Source organism: Propithecus coquereli, unplaced genomic scaffold (assembly GCF_000956105.1).
Source record: "Propithecus coquereli isolate 6110/MARCELLA unplaced genomic scaffold, Pcoq_1.0 Scaffold14, whole genome shotgun sequence".
Classification (NCBI taxonomy): Eukaryota; Metazoa; Chordata; class Mammalia; order Primates; family Indriidae; genus Propithecus; species Propithecus coquereli.
The window spans coordinates 14,521,968-14,527,967 of NW_012138302.1; the positions used below are offsets into that span (position 1 = coordinate 14,521,968).

The window sequence follows — 6,000 nt, forward strand, 5'->3', positions numbered from 1 at the left end:
GAATATTATTTTTTTATGTCCTTTCATGCACATCCAGTTCAGGATACAAGTACTAAATTCTTGATCAGAAAACCTTGAAAAAACCTGTCCACCATCCACATACTGTTGTATGTGATTTTCAAACTTTAGTGAAGATTAATGAAGAATCCACCTTATTAAAATCACAGATTCCTACCCTCAGAGATTCTCATTCAGAGGGTCTGGAGTGTGGAGCTGAGATTTTTAATAAAGCACTCCAGGTGATTCTGACCCAGGTGTGGATCACACTTCTGAGAAACATTGGCCGGCCCTACAGGATAAAAGTCAAAGTCCTGAAGAACACATCAAGGTCTTCTCTAATCTGACCCAATTTTATTTTTCCAGACTCAACACTTAATTTCCACCCTGTTGAATTATTCATCTCTTCTCAATAGGTCATGCACTTAGGTTTCTCTTAACCTGAAATTACCTTTTCATTCTTCTTTACATGGCAGACTCCTACTGGTGCTTCAAGACCCAGCTACACTGTCACCTCCTCTGGGAAGTCTTCTGAAACTCATCAGGCAAAATTAATTGCCCCCTCATGGTTCATCCAGAACTTTATTCAAATTCTGTTACATTACTTATCACAATACTGATTTTTATAAGCTATTTTTTTTTTTTTTTTTTTTTTTTTTTGAGACAGAGTCTCACTGTGTTGCCCGGGCTAGAGTGCCGTGGCGTCATCCTAGCTCACAGCAACCTCAAACTCCTGGGCTCAAGCGATCCTTCTGCTTCAGCCTCCCGAGTAGCTGGGACTACAGGCATGAGCCACCACGCTCAGCTAATTTTTTCTATATATTTTTAGTTGTCCGATTAATTTCTTCCTATTTTTAGTAGAGACGGGGTCTCGCTCTTGCTCAGGCTGGTTTCGAACTCCTGAGCTCAAACAATCTGCCCGCCTCGGCCTCCCAGAGTGCTAGGATTACAGGCGTGAGCCACCACGCCCGGCCACAATACTGATTTTTAAAAAATTTCTTCAGAAATAAGGAGTATGTCTGGTTCTTTGCTAAACCCCTAACTCAGCACAGGGCCCAGCACACGGTAGGCGAATGAATGGATAAATCATCGTATACTACTGGTTTACACCTGGAGTCACTTAGTTCTTATTTTGCAGGTCAATGAGTGCAAGCTTCCAGGAGAAGAGAAAGTTTCTGACTCACTTTCATATTCTCCAAAATCATGCCAGGGACTCAGTAGTCAATGAAAAAGTACCTAATGAGTGAAAATAATCAGCACCTACCCCCCAGTTTAGTGAGTACTTCCATGCTTCCGAGGCCCTCACTACAACTGTTGGAGGAGACAGGAATGGAGTGTGAGTGCTGCGAAGATGTCATCCCCCTCCGCCAGCTGAGAATGTTATGTCAGGCTGGAAGCCACAGAAACGGGCCTCCAACGCCAGGTTCCTGGCTCTCTCGGCCCATTCCCCGAATAGAACACTGTTGCCATGGAGATAACCATTACCCTGACCAGGCAGAGTTGGGTGAGGACTCCAGAAAGGCCTGTCAGGAAGGCAACAGTGCATGGAGACTCTTCGCCCCCTCACCCAGCTCCTCATCTATTTACTCGCCTATTCCTGTGTTTACTCATGTTTGTACTTGCTGATTTATTTTTTTAGGATTTTTGTAGAGGACTAGGCAGCTACCCTGGACAAAACTCATTTGGATCCCGAAAGCCCCACCCACCGGCCAAGGTAAGATAGGGACACTGAATACCGGCCGGGGCGGGGCGAGGGTCTGAGTTCCTGCATTATCAGAAGCCCATTGGCCTGAAGGTCCCCGAGGGGCAGGGCGGGGCGGGGCGGCCCACCGAAACTCGCGGCGTCCGGCGCGGACTGCGCAGGCGCCGGCGAGCGCGGCAAAAGCCCTTGGCCGGACCGTTGGTTTAGCGGGCGTGCAGGGGAGGTTGGCGACGCCTGGCGCCTGCCCTGCGGCCCCTGAGAGTGCGCCCGGAAGGGAAGAGGCCTGCCTACGAGCGGTGTGTGCGGGACCGAGCGTGGCCATGTTCGACGCCCACGGTTACCGAGCCCTGCGGGCGAGAAGCGCGGGCCGAGGCCGAGGTGGGCCCTGGGCGGCGGCGGCGGCGGCAGAGGAGTACAGCTTCGAGTACGGCTCGAACAAGTACCTGCTGCTGTGCGGCCTCGGCGGGATGGTGAGCTGCGGGATGACGCACACGGCCATCGTGCCCCTGGACCTGGTCAAGTGCCGCATGCAGGTGGACCCCGGCAAGTACAGGGGCATCCTCAGCGGCTTCGGCGTGACGCTGCGCGAGGACGGGCTGCGCGGCCTGGCCCGCGGCTGGGCCCCGACCTTCTTCGGCTACTCCATGCAGGGCTTCTTCAAGTTCGGCCTCTACGAGGTCTTCAAGATCCAGTACGGGCAGCTGCTGGGCCAGGAGAAGGCCTACGTGTGGAGAACCGGCCTGTACCTGGCCGCCTCGGCCAGCGCCGAGTTCTTCGCCGACGTGGCCCTGGCGCCTATGGAGGCCGTCAAAGTCCGCGTGCAGACGCAGCCCGGCTACGCCAGCACCCTCCGGACCGCCGCGCCCAGGATGTACAGCGAGGAGGGCCTGTGGGCCTTCTACAAAGGCGTGGCGCCGCTGTGGATGAGGCAGATCCCCTACACCATGATGAAGTTCGCCTGCTTCGAGCGCACAGTGGAAGCGCTCTACAAGTACGCCATGCCCAAGCCGCAGAGCCAGTGCACCAAGGCCGAGCAGCTGGGCGTCACCTTCGTGGCCGGCTATATCGCTGGCGTCTTCTGCGCCGTCGTGTCCCATCCCGCCGATTCCGTGGTGTCCGTGTTGAACAAGGAGAAGGGCAGCACGGCCCTGGGGGTCCTCCAAAAACTGGGGTTTGCGGGCGTGTGGAAGGGCCTCTTCGCTCGCATCATCATGATCGGCACCCTGACGGCCCTGCAGTGGTTCATCTACGACTCGGTCAAGGTGTACTTAAAGCTGCCTCGCCCTCCCGTGGCTCAAGCGCCAGAATCCCTGAAGAAGCAGAAGTAGGCGTGGATTTCTGAACGACTGTAGCCACAATGGGTCTGGATTTCCATCAAGTGGGGAACTGCGTGCGAACAATACCAGTGTGTAAAACGTTAACGTGTTTGGGACAGGTGACTTCATATGCAGTCTGAGTTCTTTTTAAACTGATTCCTTTTTTGGCAATCCAGGAGGATTGCAAACGTTTCGTTAGAGGGTTTGAACCATTATCTTTGGGGAGTTGGCATGGTTGCTTTAACTCAATAGCTTTTCAACAATTATAAGGAAAGAATTCTTAGCAGGAAGTAATTTTAGGTAGTTTAGCATCTCTAGATTGTATCTCCTTTGATTTGCCATTTCTGTGGAGATTATCCAAGCATGACTATTGAATAGCCTACAAATGAGGTTTTAAGGTCAGCACAACTATATGGAATAGGGAAAAAAGTGAAATTCTAGTTCGTGGTGTTCATCTTAATAGAAATTGTGCACTTGTTGAGTAGATGAAGGACTCGTTGCATATTTCCTGTTCATGTCCATTACAGGTAAAAATTATTAAAAGTTAATTTGTGACATTGTTAGATAGATTAGAATGTATTCACTGTTTTCAAAGAGACATGAGAAAATCTGCATTTTATCATTTTGCTTTGTCCCTTCTCTTCCTGATTAGAACATAGCTCTCTCCAGGAAGTGCTACAATTGGATCAGTGTGGAAAGCCAAAATGAGATGAAGGGCAGGCTCTGGGAATAAATATGTAAAGGAAAACCTGTTCTCCAAAGATTTCTTTTGTATAACTCAGCTCTCAATAGCCAGACATCCAAAGAAAGACCATACCACCCTCACATTAAAAAACAAACAAAACACATACACCAAAACCCTGCAAATTGCAACAATTTTTTGTTGAATATTTGAGAATGGTTTGGGTGACTTTGGAAGGAAAATCTCACTTTAAGTGTAGTAAGTACTCAATTTGGTAGGTGTTTCAGTGATCTTTACAGTGGTTGAGGTTCATAAAATTTTTAGAAGTTACAAGGCACGTTTTCCATTCTCTATAGCTTTTATATCTCAGATAGGGGAAAATAGTAAACTGTTTAGTGGCTAACAAGTTAAAAAGTGGCTAGGTTTAAGTATGTCTGAACTGTCTTGAATGGATAATAAAGAGTTTGTAGGAAAAAGTCAGAACTTGTGAATGAGATGGAAAGAAATTTATATTTAGTGCTTCTGTTTTGCTTATTATTGGGAAGGATCATTATTGTTAAGACAATTCAGCTTTCCTTAGGAAGTTAATGTCTAAGTTTGTTGAAGAGTTCTCAATGAAGGAGAATGGTAAATTTAATACAAGTTAATTGTGCAGATTTATTTTTGCAAAAGTTTAAAACCAGTATATTTCTTTCTGTTGTCTTACACAGTATGGGAAGTTTCTTTGGCCAACAATTTATTAAGTAAATTACTTTCTGTCAGTAATGTAACTTAGCAAATTGCTACAAAACTATGGATTTCAAGGTAGTAAGAAACTACTTGTTCTGGCCTGTGGTATTTCATCATTGTTCTGTTGATAACACTAGATAATTTTTGTAATATACCCCGTGTATGTTTAGAGAAGTATCATTTAAGGAAAACCGTATGGCATAATTCTTCCTGTCGTGAGTCTGGTCAAGATGGATTTACCTAGATGGGTCAACAGTTTTCATATTCAGTTGTGTTCACCCTATTTTTATGTGTGTGTGTGTATGGTTTACAAATGTCTGCTTGAATAAATAGGGGCCTGGATAGCTGACAATGAAGAATAAAAGGTAATTTAAGTAAAGATAACATGAGTTCAAAATCATTAAGAGTTTTTTCCTAGCTAATATTCCTTTGAAATTATTTAAGTTTCTATTCAGCATTTTACCCTGCCTATGTGGGAGACCAGAATATGCCACCCCAAAATATGAAGGATTGTTGAGCTGAACACCAGAAGAAGCAAATGTATGTAAGCTCTCTGCCCTCCATTTGCCTAAAAACAGGACATAGATTTACAAAGACAAAAGACTCCCTGCAAAGGTTAACCACTGAAGAAAACTTTAGACCCTCACTGGACTGGAGATGGTACTAGAGGAATTTATATTAACAAGCTTTACTACCTAGCCTTCATCTGCCATTTGCCTTTCCCCAAGTTGCTGCCCCTAAAGACTCAAAAGTCCTTTTCCTAAATTTTCTCATAAGTATTTACTATTCTTTGTTGAAGATGCTACATAAGCTAGATTTCAAAGCCACCACTTTGAGAACTACTCATTCTCTGGGTATCTTCCATGTATGTGTGAAATATACATGTTAATAAACTGTTTTTCTCTTGTTTGTCTGTCTCTTATAATAGGGGTTCATTCCAACTAAGAACCCATAGGGGTTATTCCTTTCCCTGCATCTATAATTAGCACTCTGTGAAATCATGCGTATCTATTAGAATTATCAAAGCCATAGTATATATCTGGTATTGTTAGGTATCTTCATATTTCATTTTCTCATATAATTGCAACAATTCTTGAAGTAGTCCATTTTATATATAAAACAGACTTAGAGTCTAGGTAACTTAAAATTATATAGCTAGTAAATGATACGGTCTAAATCAAAGTCCACATTTTTTTCATTATTCCAGCTTAACACCTTGATATAACCAACAGCTATCCTTTTCTTAAATTGTTTTTTATAGTACCTCAAAATTATGTCTAAAAATTTTTCTATTTGTATATACTATAAAACTATCCTAATTTGGTACCAACGGGAAGTTTGTAATGTGTCTCAATAGTGGAAAATTTATGCCACTGGCATAGTTGTTTAGAAATAATCAAACTGCAAAATACTTAATATTTAATAAGTCATTTTCCACATCGGTTAGTGCCTCAGTCCTAACTTGAAGGGCTTGATTGTAAATGCAGGCTTTTAATTTTTGTGTGTGTGGTGAGAGATAGGGGTCTTGTATCATTCTGTGTGTGGCTATTCGGTTTTCCCAGCACCATTTATTG

At 44.5% G+C, this 6,000-nt stretch overlaps 1 pseudogene; it reads left to right on the forward strand.

Moving 5' to 3' along the window:
- Positions 1 to 2,094: 2,094 nt before the first annotated feature.
- Positions 2,095 to 3,027, forward strand: LOC105806265 (annotated as a pseudogene).
- Positions 3,028 to 6,000: the final 2,973 nt, after the last annotated feature.